Source organism: Nuphar pumila, chromosome 11 (assembly GCF_984573655.1).
Source record: "Nuphar pumila chromosome 11, dmNupPumi1.hap1.1, whole genome shotgun sequence".
Taxonomy (NCBI): Eukaryota; Viridiplantae; Streptophyta; class Magnoliopsida; order Nymphaeales; family Nymphaeaceae; genus Nuphar; species Nuphar pumila.
The window spans coordinates 100,953,100-100,969,734 of NC_143259.1; the positions used below are offsets into that span (position 1 = coordinate 100,953,100).

General features: G+C 36.9%; 1 long non-coding RNA gene across 1 annotated transcript; it reads right to left on the reverse strand.

The window, feature by feature from the left end:
* Positions 1-11,449: 11,449 nt before the first annotated feature.
* Positions 11,450-14,902, reverse strand: LOC149822615 (uncharacterized). The gene is made up of 2 exons (XR_016426072.1): positions 14,738-14,902; positions 11,450-11,752 (listed from the first exon to the last, which is right to left on the reverse strand). It is a non-coding gene; the product is annotated as an uncharacterized LOC149822615 (long non-coding RNA).
* Between the last annotated feature and the right edge of the window lie 1,733 nt (positions 14,903-16,635).

Genomic DNA, 16,635 nt, shown 5'->3' on the forward strand with positions numbered 1-16,635 from the left:
CAAATCGATATACATATCGCATAATATATTACAAATCAAAACAAAAATTCAGCATAATAGTTTACAAATCGATATTAACAAACAAAACAATATCTCGTAAATCGACTGTATGTTACTATAACCGCGATTTGCGTTATACTATTCTAATCTTTTCTATATAAAGGCAAATCGTTGTGGCCAACATATACGTCATTGTGTAAATCGCATAAATTGTCAACCGGAATCCAGGTCTCACAAGGCATATAGATTTTTTACAACGAGCGGAATGTGGAACGATGTTTACTGTAGAAGCCCAAACGTTACAACGATATGTACTTATGAAGGGTGTGATTTCTACATAGATTTATATGTTTGAAGTAGTGATTTGTATGTTTAAAATAGGAATGATTTATATGTTTGATGAAATAACGATTTATACTTGTTGACGATAGTGATTCACGTGACAACTATTTAATTACAGGTACGAAGTTGTGAAGCGAATTTCATAGAAATCGCTAAATGAGCAACGATTTGAACACGCAAATGGCCACCTCATATCGCTATAATGTAAATTCCTCAAGCACAGTTTTCAATTACATAATACAATATCTAACAAATCGATACTAGAAAGCACTTAATATTTTACAAATTGATACATATATCCCATAATATATTACTATACCTAACCCTAACCCTAAACCCTAATCCCTAAACCCTAAACCCTTACTAAACCCTAATCCCTAAACCCTAAACCCTTACTAAACCCTAACCCTAAACCCTTAATATCTTACTAAACTCTAACCATAAACCCATAATATATTACTAAACCCTAACTCTAAACCCTAAACCCTAAACCCTAAACTCTAACCCTATCTTTAAACCTAAACTCTAAACCTTAACATGCAACTCCGTGAGTGATGGTTCACTTCGACAAACTGCGCAAATGACCATTGTTCAGTATTAATCTTCACTGACATATAAAAAACAAGCACATCAATAAAGCATTCATAATCTACTCTTGACTTTGAATCTGCCCAAAATATATTCATAGCATACCCATCTTCATCCAGTTGTATTGCACTAAAGAAACCAGGGTCATTGCTTGAATTCTTCTGTAGGTAGGGGTGGCAAAATCTGACACGACCCGCCAACCTGACCCGCCAACCCACTTCTTAGGCGGGTTCGGGTTTGGCTTAAACGGGTTTGTGTCGTAAATGGGTCGACCCGCCTAACCCATTTATTAAACGAGTCAGGTTCGTGTTAGGGGTATGCCAACCCGGCTGACCCGTTTAATAAAAGGGTTAGGCGAGCGGGTCAACCCGTTTACCCGAACCCGCCCTGCCAACCCATTTACCCGACCCACCCGCTCACACGAACCTGACCCGCCAACCTGCCCGTTAACCCGCCAACCCGTTTACTCGACCCGACCCATCTATTAAATGGGTTAACCATGTTGTGTCGGGTTACCCATTTAATAAATGGTCGGGTTTGTGTTTGCCACACTCGACCCGTTTAATAAACGGGTCAGGTTCATGTTGAGGTATGCTGACCCGCCAACCTGCCGACACGACCCGCCAACCCGACCCAATTGTCACCTCTATCTGTAGGTAATCAACCAAAGAACATATTCCTTCATTCTTCATGTTGTCTGACATCTTTCTTCTCAAGTGGTTTCTCAGATCCATAGGTGTGAATGGTACATTCTCGCGACTACCATCTATGTGTGTGCACAAATTATATGTTGTCCTTGGTGCAATGTCGGTGCTATAAGCTATTTTAACAATTGCAGCATGCACTTTAGTTACTTTACAATGTGACCTTAACATAGGAGTCATAAATGAAGCGGCTAATTCATGGTTATGATCATTGATTATAGTACGAACTATATATTTCTCATTCGGAAGTCTTCTTAACACCATTCTTGTTGGACAGCCAAATCTTGAATCTGGCTTGCTCCTTGTTAGATTTCCACTTCACTTCTTTCAATCTTGCTTCTAACAAACATATGTCTTTCTCACCACGACACCCTGTGTATTTTTTGCCCAAGAATACCTTCTAACACTGAGGCCAAGTTTTAAGGCATAATCATTGTAAAATTTGTATGCAACTTCCTCATTATTAAACTGCATTCCCTCTACGGGAACAGAGTCAAGTGTACTATCATATAGACTTGAGGTGCTTGCACCTTTGTCAAGTGCACTGTCATGATTGTCTACCTCATTATTGAATTGCATTTCGCCTGTTGGAATATTCAAGTCAAGAGTGAATCCAATGCTTGCACCCTTCTTATCATGTGCATCATTAGTGCACATATTCACTTCTTCAGGTGTGTCGATAGTACAGATGTTCATTGCTCCATGACTTTTCAATGATTGAGATACATCATCTTTACTGCAACTAGTTGATATGCTCTCCACTGTTATGAGCAAAATATCAATTTGCGTTAGCCAACACATACGTTTACTACGATTTATTCATGGTGCATATAGCAGCGGCTATCAGTTAGTTAAGCAAGTCAAAGAAACGATTGAATGAATCACAGTATCAAAGCGACAACATAATAACTTACATATCAATAATAACAAACAAAATAATATCTCATAAATCGATAGTAGAAAATATATAATATCTTACAAATCGATATATGACAATTCAACTTCAACATAATATTCTACAAATCGATATACGGCAATTCAGCATAATATATTATAAATCGATATTAACAACCAAAACAATATCTCACAAATCGACACTAGAAAACACATAATATCTTACAAATCGATATACGGCAATTCAGCATAATATATTACAAATCGATATTAACAACCAAAATAATATATCACAAATTGACACTATAAAACGCATAATATCTTACATTATTGGTATACGATAATTCAGCATAATATATTACAAATCGATATTAACAAACAAAATAATATCTCATAAATCGACACTAGAAAACACATAATATCTTACAAATCGATATACGACAATTCAGCATAATATATTACAAATCGATATTAAGAAACAAAATAATATCTCAAAAATTAACACTAAAAAACACATAATATCTTACAAATCGATATACGACAATTCAGCATAATATATTACAAATTGATATTAACAAACAAAACAATATCTCACAAATCGATACTAGAAAACATATAATATCTTATAAATCAATATACGGTAATTCAGCATAATATATTGCAAATCAATATTAACAAACAAAACAATATCTCACAAATTGATATACATGTTACTACAACCGTGATTTGCGTTACATTACATATACTAAGTGAATGGACGACACCCGATGGGGTAGAGGCCCTTGCTCGCATCTGTAACCAAGCATTCTTGTCAACATATCTCACCGCCTTACAAATATCTTCAAATTCCAACCGTCAAAATGATAAAATCTACCTGCAATAACAAAACAACGCCTTAATGACACTCACTACAAGAAAAATGTTAATTAGCGAGGAACATTTGCGACAGACATAATCTGTCATAATTTTATGATGGATTAGCGAGAGAAAATTAGTCGTCCCTAAAATTAGAATTAGTTACAGAATTTGCGACAGAAAAATTTTGTCTCAAAATCCATTGCTAAGTAGCGACGGAATGTAATCCAGCTCAAACTCCATCGCAACTGCACGACGGATGAGCGATAGAATTTTTCTGTCACTACTTTGTTCTAATTGGCGACAGATTTTGAGACAATTTTTTTTTGTCGCTAATTTCCCCCATAAAACCCTAATGTGAGTCATTTTATTTCCCTTTCTATTGCATCCCTTGCACGTCGCCCGTCGCCCATCGCCCGTCACCTCCTCCTTCTTCCCTCACTCCTTCTCTCTCATCGTCGTGTGCCATCGTTGCTCGTTGCCTGCCGTCAGTCGCCTGTCACCTCCTCCTTCTTCCCTCACTCCTCTCTCATCATCGTGTGCCATCGCCACCCGTTGCCCATCGCTCATCACCTCCTCCTTCTTCCCGCACTCCTCTCTCATCGTCGTGTGCCATCACCGCCCATCGCCCGACCACCGCCGTGTGCCGACCTCCTCTTCTTCCTCCCCCTCCACAAGTCCCGCCCAAGTTGTCGCAGGCCGACCATCACCGCCGTCATCGTCGACCTCCCATCCCCTCTTTTCTTCCCCTATTTTCTTTTATCCACCCTGCACCACCGCTGTCGTCGGGACGCACTTCATCTCCCTGACGAGTGTTGACCCGGAGGCCCTCCACTATCGTGGTTCTCATCAGCTGGTACCGGATTCCCCATTGGCCCTTCTTTGTATTTTTTTTCTTCTTCTTTTTCTTTTCTGCCCTTGTTCGTGCGGGAATAGCGGCGAACGATCGTGTACTAGTCGAGCTTCATCCATCTCGTCAGGCCTCTGACCTGTATCTGCCAATCATGAAAGTCTGTTTGGGTGACGAAAAGTTGGTCGTTGTGTGTGTGCAGTTGTAGCATTCTCTCCTTGTGAGAGGGACGAGTAGATCGTTTGGTATTGTATTATTTTATATATTTATGCTTTGCAGGTACATAGCTGAGCTAATTGTGCGATACTTAGTGCTAAGCATCGCATGCAACTAAAAATGCAATGCAAAAAGAAATAAGAAAAAAATGCAAAGGCAAAAATAATGCAAAACGGGTAAATACCCATGGTGAGTAAGTGATGCAAGCGCATCACATGTTATTTACTTTTTTGGATGCAACACTTTTCTGTTCACACACTCACTTAGTTGTGGATATCTAGGACTGCTTTGCTGGAGTTCAGAGATCATGCTGAGCATGATTTGAATGTATGGAAATAGAAGTGTTCTTATTTTTGTAGTTTGAAGTCCATGCTAGTCATGGTAGTAGTTAGCGAGATATTAGAGTGCATTTGCTGCAGGTACATGTTTGACATTATTGTGATATGAATGATTGAATGTATTGCAATGTTTGACGTGACTGTATCCATGCTTTCATGAAGTTATTTTTGAATTAAATATGCCCTCTATGTAAATTTGCATTATGAAAAATGCTTAAATTGAATGTGATTTCATCTTTCTAAATATCTTTGTGATATATATATATATATATATATATATATATATATATATATATATATATATATATATATATATATATATATATATATATATATATATATATATATATATATATATATATATATATATATGTGTGTGTGTGTGTGTGTGTGTGTGTGTGTGTGTGTGTGTGTGTGTATTATGTATCCATGCTTGTATGAAGTTATTTTTGAATTAATTATGCCCTCCTTCAATAGGTATATCATATAAATAAATGTACAGTTGATTAGTTTATATATGTATTGTTGAATTTCTAACTCATTGTTTTGTAGCTGATGTTTTGCCTGCACATGACCCACCTACACTAACTACTCATACACATCATGAGACAATGTCGGATGCAGGGTCTTCTCAGACTGACACATGACGACTCATTCAAATAGTGTATATCGATAGTCGACCGTAAGTATTACATTGTCACTTATCTTATAAATAGTGTATATCGATAGTCGATTGTTAATGTGTATCAATTCATGTGCAGCGTGAAGTTTGAGCCACAAAAAGTAATACGAGAAATTAGAAAGTCACTACTTCAGCATCTACTAGGACAGGTCGCTCAATGAAAAGAGTATTTAAAGGAGGTGTTGGAAAGATTATGGTCATCATTCATGGTATACAATCGTTTATTATAGCTAATGTGTTTCATATATAATTTTTTGTTACAGTCATGTGTACTAACTTTCTAAAATTATTTGTAGGCTTCTAATCACTTCACAACTGCAAATGTGGAGCAGGACGCGAGGATAGTGTGGCAGAAGGTGATTGCCAATCGATTTGCTGACATGCTGCACAATATGAAGATTGCAGCAATAAAAGCAGCTGGTGGGATAGATCATCTTCTGCAGTGGAAGGGCCATGACCCTTCTACTATCATGATAGATTATTGGGATGCAATGTGCGACAAGTGGACGAGCCATGAATTTTGAAACCGCTCAACAAAGGCTGCACAGAACCGAGTGAAGATGCCCGATGCTCATCTACACACAGGTGGTTATAGGACTTTTGGGAGCCACCAGAAGAAAATGGTAACTCATCAATATATATATATATATATATATATATATTATCGAATTTATAAGTATTTTTACATACTTTTTAATTGATTTTTTTATCATTTAACCTTGCAGAAAGCCGAAAAAAGAGGTATTGTGTCTTACAAGGATGTGTTTGTTGAAACACATAAACGTAAGAGCATAGGAGAGTTTGTATCAGAAAAGGCGAGAGCGACAATGGTATATATTTATTGTATTAATAAACATTATAATATACATGTTACCATGATTTACATTATCATAAACCTTGTAATTCTTAATTATTAATTCATACTGTAATCATTACTTTGTAGAAGTCATATGAGCAGCAGATGGTAGAGCGATATAGTGATGACTCCACTCAGCATCCGCCTTTTGATCCTGCAGCATGGGTGACTGCAACTGGTGAACCCAAAAAGGGTCATGTATTTGGGTTTGGGAGTAACATTAATACAACATCAGTCGTTGCCTTCTGTAGTCAGGGTTGTCAGAGTTCTCCTGCCAGCATCAACTCCCACCGTCCGATTGACCCTGTTGTTTCTTGGGATGGTATCCGCCAGCTTCTTCAGGACACAATGCGTGACTTTTTACATGAAGTCATTCTCAACCTTGTCCATAATGAGTTATGCAACTTTTTTCAGGACAGGAGAACTTTGTCTGCATTCAACATGAGCTCTGGTGCCCGTCAGGTATGAATGATTGAATCACTATGAATTTTTATTGCTAGCATTAGAACACATGTATGCATGATTGAATCACTATAAAAATTTTGACAACCTTATAACACATATATGCGCGATTGAATCACTATGAAAGTTTTTTGACAACCTTAGAACACATATAAGCATTATTTCATCACTATAAAAGTTTTTTGACTGCCTTATAACACATATATGCATGATTGAATTACTATAAAAGTTTTTTTACAACCTAAGAATACATATAAGCATGATTTCATCACTATGAAAGTGTTTTGACGGCCTTACAACACATATATGCATGATTGAATTACTATAAAAATTTTATGACAAGCTTAAAACACATATAAAAATGATTTCATCACTATGAAAGTTTTTTTACTGCCTTATAACACATATATTCATGATTGAATTACTATGAAAGTTTTTTGACAACCTTAGAACACATAAAAGCATGATTTCATCACTATGAAAGTTTTTTTACTGTCTTATAACACATATATGCATGATTGAATCACTGTGAAAGTTTTTTGACAACCTTAGAACACATATAAGCATAATTTCATCACTATGAAAGTTTTTTGACTGCCTTAGAACACATATAAGCATGATTCCATCACTATGAAAGCTTTTTGACTGCCTTATAACACATATAAGCATGATTTCATCACTATGAAAGTTTTTTGACTGCCTTAGAACACATATAAATATGATTTCATCACTATGAAAGTTTTTTGACTGCCTTAGAACACATATAAGCATGATTTCATCACTATAAAAGTTTTTTGACTGCCTTATAAGACATATATGTATGATTGAATTACTATAAAAGTTTTTTGACAACCTTAGAACACATATATGAATGATTTCATCACTATGAAAGATTTTTGACTACCTTATAACACATATATGCATGATTGAATCACTATGAAAGTTTTTTTACTGCCTTAGATTACATATATGCATGATTGTGATACGTAACACATTTATTTGACAGCCTTATAAACCATATATGCATGCTTGAATCACTATGACATTTTTTTGACAACCTTAGAACACATATCTACATGATTGAATCACTATGGATTTTTTTTGTCAGCATTAGAACACATATCTGAATTTTGTTAATGTTCTTCACTTTATTGCTAGTCTATGTGTCATTCAGCTATGTTACTTTGATTTCCTTAGATTAGGTGCATTGCATATAATTTATTTTATTATATTTTGTTTATCAATACTAACATTTCAGTTTTCTTGTAGGATGCTAGAGATGATCAACGTAGAGGAGCTGATGCAGGCATGGATGAAGGGGCAGATCGAGACAATGAAGAGGATGATGCTCCAAATCTTGGCGATGATTAGATTCATGTGTTGAATTTATTGCAAGTACTTATTATTTCAAACAAAACTCTTTGTATATATTCACTTGTAACTAATTAGTACTTAACGAGGATTATAGTGGGTTGTTAAATTTGTTTCACTTATACTTTGTGCTAAATTTGTTTCCTCTGCTTTGTATATATCTTTTTTATGTGTACTTTATTTTTTATACACAGGTTATATAAATTGTATAACAAGAAATTTTTTCTCAATATTTACATATTTTTTTTAAATTTTGCGATGGATTAGCGACAAATATTTTCCATCGCTAATATTCATCGTAAATATAGTGACGGATTAGGGATGAATATTAATCTGTCTCAAAAACTGAATCAGTCGATGTTTTGCAACGGAATGTAATCCGTCGCTACTCCGTCGTTAATTAGGTGATGAAATTTAGTAACAAAATCGTATCCATCGTGAAATTTTAGCGACGGATATGTATCTGTCACAAAACCAAATCAGTCCTTATTTAACAATGAATCATGACATTCGCTAATCCGTCGTGAATTAGCGATGGAAGTAACGACAGATCAGTTTTGTCGTTAATTAAAGACCAGGAAATTGTGACGGACACTATCCATTGCTAAGCCATCGCCAATCCATCGCTAAACGAATTAGCGACAGATTTGCGATGAATTATCGATGGATAGCGTTTGTCGCTAATCTACAGATTTCTTGTAGTGACTCACGATGACATACGTTCTTCAACAATAGCATGATGACATGGAAAGGTACTCACCATGCTTTAATGGCACTTGTTGGAATGTTTGTGTGTCATTGCTTTTTTCCATACTGCCTAACGAAAATGAAAAAGAAGGGAAGACTGTAAAAAGAGATGGCCGACAAATCCCTCTATGACACCCACCAATGATCGAACCAGTCATTTGACTTATAGTTATCTCCACGAGGTAGGAACGAACCCGAAAACGTTTTTTATCTAACACAAGGCAGGAACGAGAAGACAGCCATGTGTTGTAACACAAGCTAAAAACAAAGGCCGAACGTGCAAATCTATATACGGGGAGCGGGAGGACATTTTCGTCCAACACATATCTATCTTACGGGAGGACATTTCCGTCAAAAGCATATCTACCTTTTTTATATGTTATTTTATTATAAAATCATCATGGACAACATTGGCATATGAATTATCATGGGTCCCAGGATATTCCTTCGTGCACACCAGAACACGCGAATTTGTGTTCCGGAGAGAACACACAACACCTTCTCATCACAGGTTGACTACGATGAGAACTCACTCACTATCACACGTGAAACACACACACAATAACCACACTCACACGAGACCAATTTAATGTGGTTTTGCTGAAAGATAGCCTACGTTCACAATGAAGGTTTAACTCATCTCTCTTTCTCTCATGCTCCTTATATTTATAATAGTGTGGGGCGGTACATGAAGATGGGTCTCCAATTGGTTTCAGCCTCCTACTAAGGTTGGGACTCTTGATTACAAAGAGTCTGAATACAATGAGACACTATTTATATTGAGACTGTTTTGAGACTCCACATTTTGAGACTTCTTGGATCCGTCTTCATGTTGGAGTTCTTTATCACATGACAGTTTGGACGTGGACTCTAAGCTAGTCGGCAGTCTTGAATAGAGTATTTCACCTTCAACACGCTCCCTCAAGCCACTAAATATTTCATGATGACTCAAAGAAATGACAATTTCTAATGGACAGAGTACTTAAAAAAAGAAGGCTCCTGTTCTCCTTCCTATATATTTCTTCGATCTCTTCATTGTAATTCATCAAAGCAAGAGTTAAAACAACAATTCCTAGCTCACCCTCTTCACCATAGTTGGTTCCCTGACTTTCAAGATGCATTCACCTAAGTTGATCTCTCTTGCCTTGGCTCTATTTGTCACTCTTTCATTGCAATCCACTACCAATGCAGCAGAAAACCCTCTTATCAGCATGTGTCCAGGCTCATCAAACTGCACCTCTACCACCTTATTCAGCTTCAATCTCCAACGTGTTCTGATCTCTCTCTACCCAAAAACTTCATCCACTGCATTCAGCAAGAGTACTGCCGGAAAGCATTCGGACCGCATAAATGGCCTTGGTCATTGCAGGGGTGATGTTTTGAGCGACGATTGCCGGATCTGTATGAAAGAAGCTGCTATGACTATCCAGCAGCGTTGTCCAAACCATAAGAAGGGAATTATATGGTACGACAATTGTATGTTACGCTACTCAGACTTGGAATTCTTTGGTGTCATCAACTATGATAACAAGTTATTCATGTGCAACACACGGAACACGAGCTACCAGGAAATGTTCAACAAGCAATTGGGAGAACTAATGTCTGATCTGTCAAAAGGAGCCTCAACTTTGCTGATGGCACCATTAAATTTAGAGAAGCATCAAAGATTTATGGGCTAGCTCAATGCAGTAGAGATCTGACTAGTGAAGATGGAAAGAGTTGCCATGATAGTGCGATTGCTGGCATTCCTAGCTACTGTGGTGGAAAACGAGGAAGGGTTGTTACTGGAAGTTGTAATGTTAGATATGAGATCTATCCATTCTTCACGGAATAAGGTTATCGTTGCTCGGAACTTGTAGAAAAAAGGGTTATAATAAAAAAGTATATCAACAAAATAAAGGATGAATTTCTTCAGTAGAAGCATTTATTGATAGAAATTTTAGTCTCGTGAGATTGCTGTAGTGTGTAAAGTCTATTTTAATATTGGATCCATGCATCATCGTCATAATTCAAAATTATTTGGCCAAAAATGCTTATTTTGTTTGGCAGTGCTTCCCTGTCATGCATATCTGGTGTTTCTGTTTTAATCAAGTTTAATAGTGATATTGGTCGGGTGTTGGGAACATGGGATTGAGTCAAGAGGAAGTGAGTTTCGTGTCCCAATATAAAGATGAACTGATGAGTAGCCCAACCACCAAAGATTTAAAGGCTGTGCAAGTGGGAATTTATCCAGGGCCAACTAGGGGTGGGCAAGGGGTAAAGCATATTGGGCCAATGGGCCGGGTCATGGGCTGCTTTTCAAACCCGAGCTTGTTAAGAACCGGTCTTAAACTGGGCCAGTTACTAAATATTTCAGGTTGTTTCCGGTCTGAGTCATGCTCAAAGTCCTGACAGGCCGAGCTCCAAACGGACCTGGGCTAGCCCAATGCCCACCCCTAAGACCAACCTGGTCTTTGCAAATTAGGATTGAGAAACATCTGCATCATTAGATGGCTGCAATGTTCATAAAATGATAAGAATCAAAGCAAATATTATTTCAAATGATTCAGCAAAACGAAGGAATTTTAGAATTTGACAGCAGATGATATAAAGAAATTGAGACAACCCTTGCACATTCTCAATGCTTTCAGAGGAACAACAATGCCACAACCACAGTCTGCAGCAAACAGCTTGATGACGTTCCTTACCCCCTATTCTTCAATCTGAGGCATCAATTGTACTTCCTAGGGATCATTAGTGGCATCAGCAAATGCAAGTAATAAATACATCATCACATTTACAATGAACCGTCAGTCGGATCTATTTTGGTGGGATCTGAATCCTTTGCAGATGACTCGTTCTTCACACCTGAAAAACCATTAGCTTCCTTAGATCAGTAAACAAGATTTACCCTTAAGCAAGGTCCAGTTTTTTGTTTCCTTCTCCTAATGCTCCTGATAACTCATTATGGCCAAAGAAAATCATTAAAGGCAGCTCCATGGTAAAGACCTTAACCTGTTTTATCTTTTCAACTTAAGAACACATTTCACCTTCAATTAACAGCTTCCGTTACCAGGATGTGGAAAAGATAACACTAAAGAAGCAATAGGCCTCATGAAGCTTTTGAAGCAGAATTTCTCTTTACCAATTTGTTAGATAGGAACAGGATACTGAAATAAGGTCAAACAAATTCTGGGGCTTATTTGAAAACCTGATCATTTGCCAATACATGCTAACAAAATAGAATTTGCCATTTCCTATAAAGTACCATTTACTACGGGCCAGTTGGTTTCATGGGAAAGGCGGTCATTTTCATGGGAAAGGCGGTCATTTTCATGTGAAAATGGATGTCTTTCCCACTCATATAAACAAACAGCAAAGCTCATACGAAATGGCTTCCAACCAGAAGTGGGCAAGACATTTCATACGAAAAGGGTCAACTGTGCATCCCTTTCACAGAAAGGGGATTCCCTCCCCTCATGTAACAAACGAGCCCTAAATGCAAGTCTCAGGCATTTAACACTTTTGTTCTAGTTCTTGGGTGACTCCTCAGCACCACCATCTCTATATTGCACTCATCCATTTCTTGTTTAACACCAATTCCTTTTATTGGTGCCAACAATAAAAGAATTACAAATTAAAAAAAAAATAAAGTGCCAAGTCTGAGGTCAGATACACCAGCCAAAAATTAAATCAACAAAATAACATTGAAACACAAGTTGTTTACTGTAAGCATACAATTAGAACATAGAGGGAAGCAAAACGAACAGATAGGTAATAAAATTATAAATGAGTCTCATGTTAAATAAAAACATAAAAGCAAGGAACAGCAAGTACCTAAGAAAATTGTGAATCGTGAAGCATGGGTTGTTAGTGAAGCACTATGGAAATGTTTAGGAAGAGAAAGTGGAAGCAACACGAAAATGAATGTGGAAGCAGCGTGGAATGGAAAGAAGTAACATAGAAATACTAGAGAAAAGATATACAAAGAGAAATAGTACTAAATAAGCTTAAGGAAAATAATAAGGGAGAAAAGCTATATCATTTCAACATGCTCAAGCAAAAAAAAAATTAACATGTTTACTAACTCAGTGTATGGATGATTAAATAAGTAAATACCACAAAATCAGAATACCTGTACAAGAGATAAAGAAAGAAAACAAGATTAGTCGAATCCAGATTTCTGTTTGACTATGGCCTATATATTTGATATAACACGCACAGTAAGCTACTCCAAAGGCTCACCAGGTTGTCTGAGTGCAAAATGGGTCATGCTGTTGACCAGCTTAATATTTGTTCTGAATCCTATGTTATTTGGATTCCAAAACCCAGTTAAATCTAGCCTAGCCAATTGGATATGGAGTCAAGTGATCAAATTCATCCCAATTCAGTCGGGTTTAGTCTAGGGGTGTCTCCTGATCAACATTTAATTTTTGCAATAACGAGATCTCTTCCAATTCACACGGGCCTTGAGAGGGAAACTGTTTTGACTCTAAGGGCTCCTTTAAATCAGGCAAAGAGATGGGAAAAGGCTGGGCTGGCAGGTGTTGGGCCTGTTGGCCCTAGCTTTTCTCACCTACTTTCCCTTTCCATGTCATTTTTGAGTCACACCATCCCCTGTGTGAAAATCCATTCTCATACCACCTCCATGCTGGCTACGATGAGGGCCCCATGGAAGGGCTGCAGTCCCTTCCCTTGTGTGAAAAAAATGTACCCTAAATAGCCATAGTCATGGTCTAGCTATGTAACTCCTCAGTAACTTTTAATTTGGAACTATAAAGAACAACAATGAGAAAAAAAAAAGGGAGCTGTTGGTAGCACAGCTGGATAGGTCATATTCCCCACTATAAGCATGCTTGCTATCGTTCTTATTAATATACAAGAACAAATGGATCTCATGTACACGAGTATTACATCAGAGATCCACCCTTGGACACAAAAGTCAAGAAGTATTTTAAGTAACCAACATAAATGCAATCCAAGATGACTTTACCATTTTCAAATGAAGCTTTGCATCATCAATGCAAAAAGAAGGCAACAGCAATCCTCATTATAATTTCATTAAAATGATAAGAATACAATCACAGGAATGCTGCTGCTGAAAGCTCTCTTCCCCTCTTCAAGCATAATAGCCCTAAAGCCTCGACTCCATCTTACAGATGATCATATAGTGATACCCTAGTTCACTCAGACTTTCATCATGTTGATGCGAGCAAGAGAGATCCCTATATTGCTTCGGGTTAGGGATCCTATGTGAGAAAGGGAGAGAGGGAGGGAGGGAGGTAGGAATTGAGAGAGAGAAAGAGAGAGAGAGAGAGAGCAAAGGCTGCCGCTGCTGCCTATTGCCATGCTGGAAATCCTGAAAGAGAGGGAGATCCTTGACAGAAATTTAACCCAGAAGAACCAGCACGAGTCTGGACTTTGAAGAATTTGGACAACCAAGGAGAAAAGGGGGGTAGCAGTGGTGATTCAAAGAGAAAGAAGAGGGTTCAGAGGACATTAAGATCTCTGTGACAAAGGGTAGAAAATTCTAAATACCCAAAATTCTTTTTTATTGGTATGTCTCGTCACTTCCACTTCTTTCAAAGAAGTATGTGAAATCATACTTCTGAAGACTGTTTCCTAGGAAGCATGCCTCCGAGTCTATTTAAATGCTTTTGGTAGCAGTGGTCAAGACAACCACAAACACTAAAACAATCACAAACAAATCTAGAGCAATGAATTTCCATAAAATAAAACCTAGAAATAAAAAAATATTATTTTGAGATAATTTGATATGATTCCCATGAGAAAAGGTTCAGTCCATCATTTGATAAAATTGACAATTCTGGACCTGGGTTCAGCCATCAATACCTTGTGAAGAGCCGACAGAAAGCAACCGGTCAATGTTATCGATGCGTTTCTGTATTGATTTTAAAATTATATTCAGTGATGAGACCCTCTTACAAAGTCCAGAAATCTTGGCTGCGTGCTATATAATAAATGGCAAGGGAGCATCTTCTAAGAGCTGATCTAATTCTGCAAGCAATATAGGACACAATTAAAAGTGAAAAGGAAAAACAAAATTCCATTAACCAAATCTTAATCTAAGGAATCACATACATTTCAATCTGCAGTCCACATACACCCATGTTGGCAGTGACAATGTAACAATAACTATGACCATGACATTGATGATGACAATGATTCTCATGACAACATGAGAATAGAGTTTATAACCCTCAAAAGACATACAACTATGAGAATGATATCCAATTCACATACACGCAACCATAATATGGTAATATGAAGGGACCATCATATGTTTAAAAATTCAGTAAAACAAATGAGTGCAACAAGAGATTTAGTGAGGCCAAAAGAGAAACATTACTACCGATATGAAAAGGGATGAAAAAGCAAGCAATGCTTTTTCAGAAAATAGTGAAAAACAGACACATGAAAGAAATGGGAAAACTTTTGGAAAATAGGGGGATACATTGGCTAAATTTTGGTAAGATGAGATACAAATTTGAAGGAATGCCTTTTTTTCGATAAGGGAAGGAATGACTTTTCAAATATCTAACTTGATAATAGGACAATGAAAAGGGAAATGAAGAAAAATAAAGCAAAATTCACTTTTTCAGCCAGTAAATACAGAAAAAAATAACAAAACAATGAACACAGCAAGAGAAATAAACAAAAATAAAGCGGCAAAAAAAGTCAAATTAGTAGAAGGAATGCCTTCTTAAATATCTGATTCCACAACAGAAGGGGAATATGAAGAAAATCATAGAGAGAAAAAAGAAAAAAAAAATTAACCACCTGATCCTGACTAGAAAGAAAAATAAAGAACAAAACAGAGAAAAGAAATAAGAATCAAATGCAAGGACAAAAAAAAAAGTAAGCATCAAACAATAAACTTCATAAAAATTTTAGACAGGCAACAAGAGCTCATGAAGATGAAGATGATATCTGAGAAGGAGTACAAAATCAAACCAATATGCATAAATCCAAGGCCAATCAGATAAGGTGATCCAACAGGCAAATCCAAACCAAAGGTGCATGGTTGAAAAGGAAACTTCCAACCAAGATAAGATAATCACGGAAAATCAAGCTCTAGAAGAAGAAAATATATGACTATGCTTAACCAAAAGGTCTTTTGTAAGTTAGTAACTGATAGGTGCTCTCCTGAAACACGAATAACCCAATTAGCACAGCCCACCTGAGTCATTCAGCAGCATAATGCAAAGAATACCCAAACACAAAGGCTTACCAGTTAGCCAACAATCCCCATTTGCTGTAAAAAAGTGTCCACTCCTCGATCTAAGTTTCATAATTCATTGATTTGGAATATATTTGGAGAAAAGAGAAACAAGCATAATAATAGGAAAGAGCATCCCACTCCTAAGAACGCCAATATTTTTTCAAAACCATTCTTAATTCAGGAAGCATCATGTATTTCACCAATTTTCAGTAAGTTTCACCACAACAAAGAGTTCATTTCTCAATGTCACAATTTTAAATGTAGATTACTAACATTTATTCAATTATGAATGCAGATCACCAAGATCGATCTCTTTATTGGTACAAGTAAACAAAGTAACTTAACCATCAATAGGCTTGAGCTCGTACAATAACTAAATCACAACTACATCGGCCTTCAGTAAGCATTTTGAGACTGTTATTGAACACCATTACCACCACCATCACCACCACGACAACCTCACTGACTTTATTGGTACAAGTAAACCCAGTAACTTAACCTTCAATAG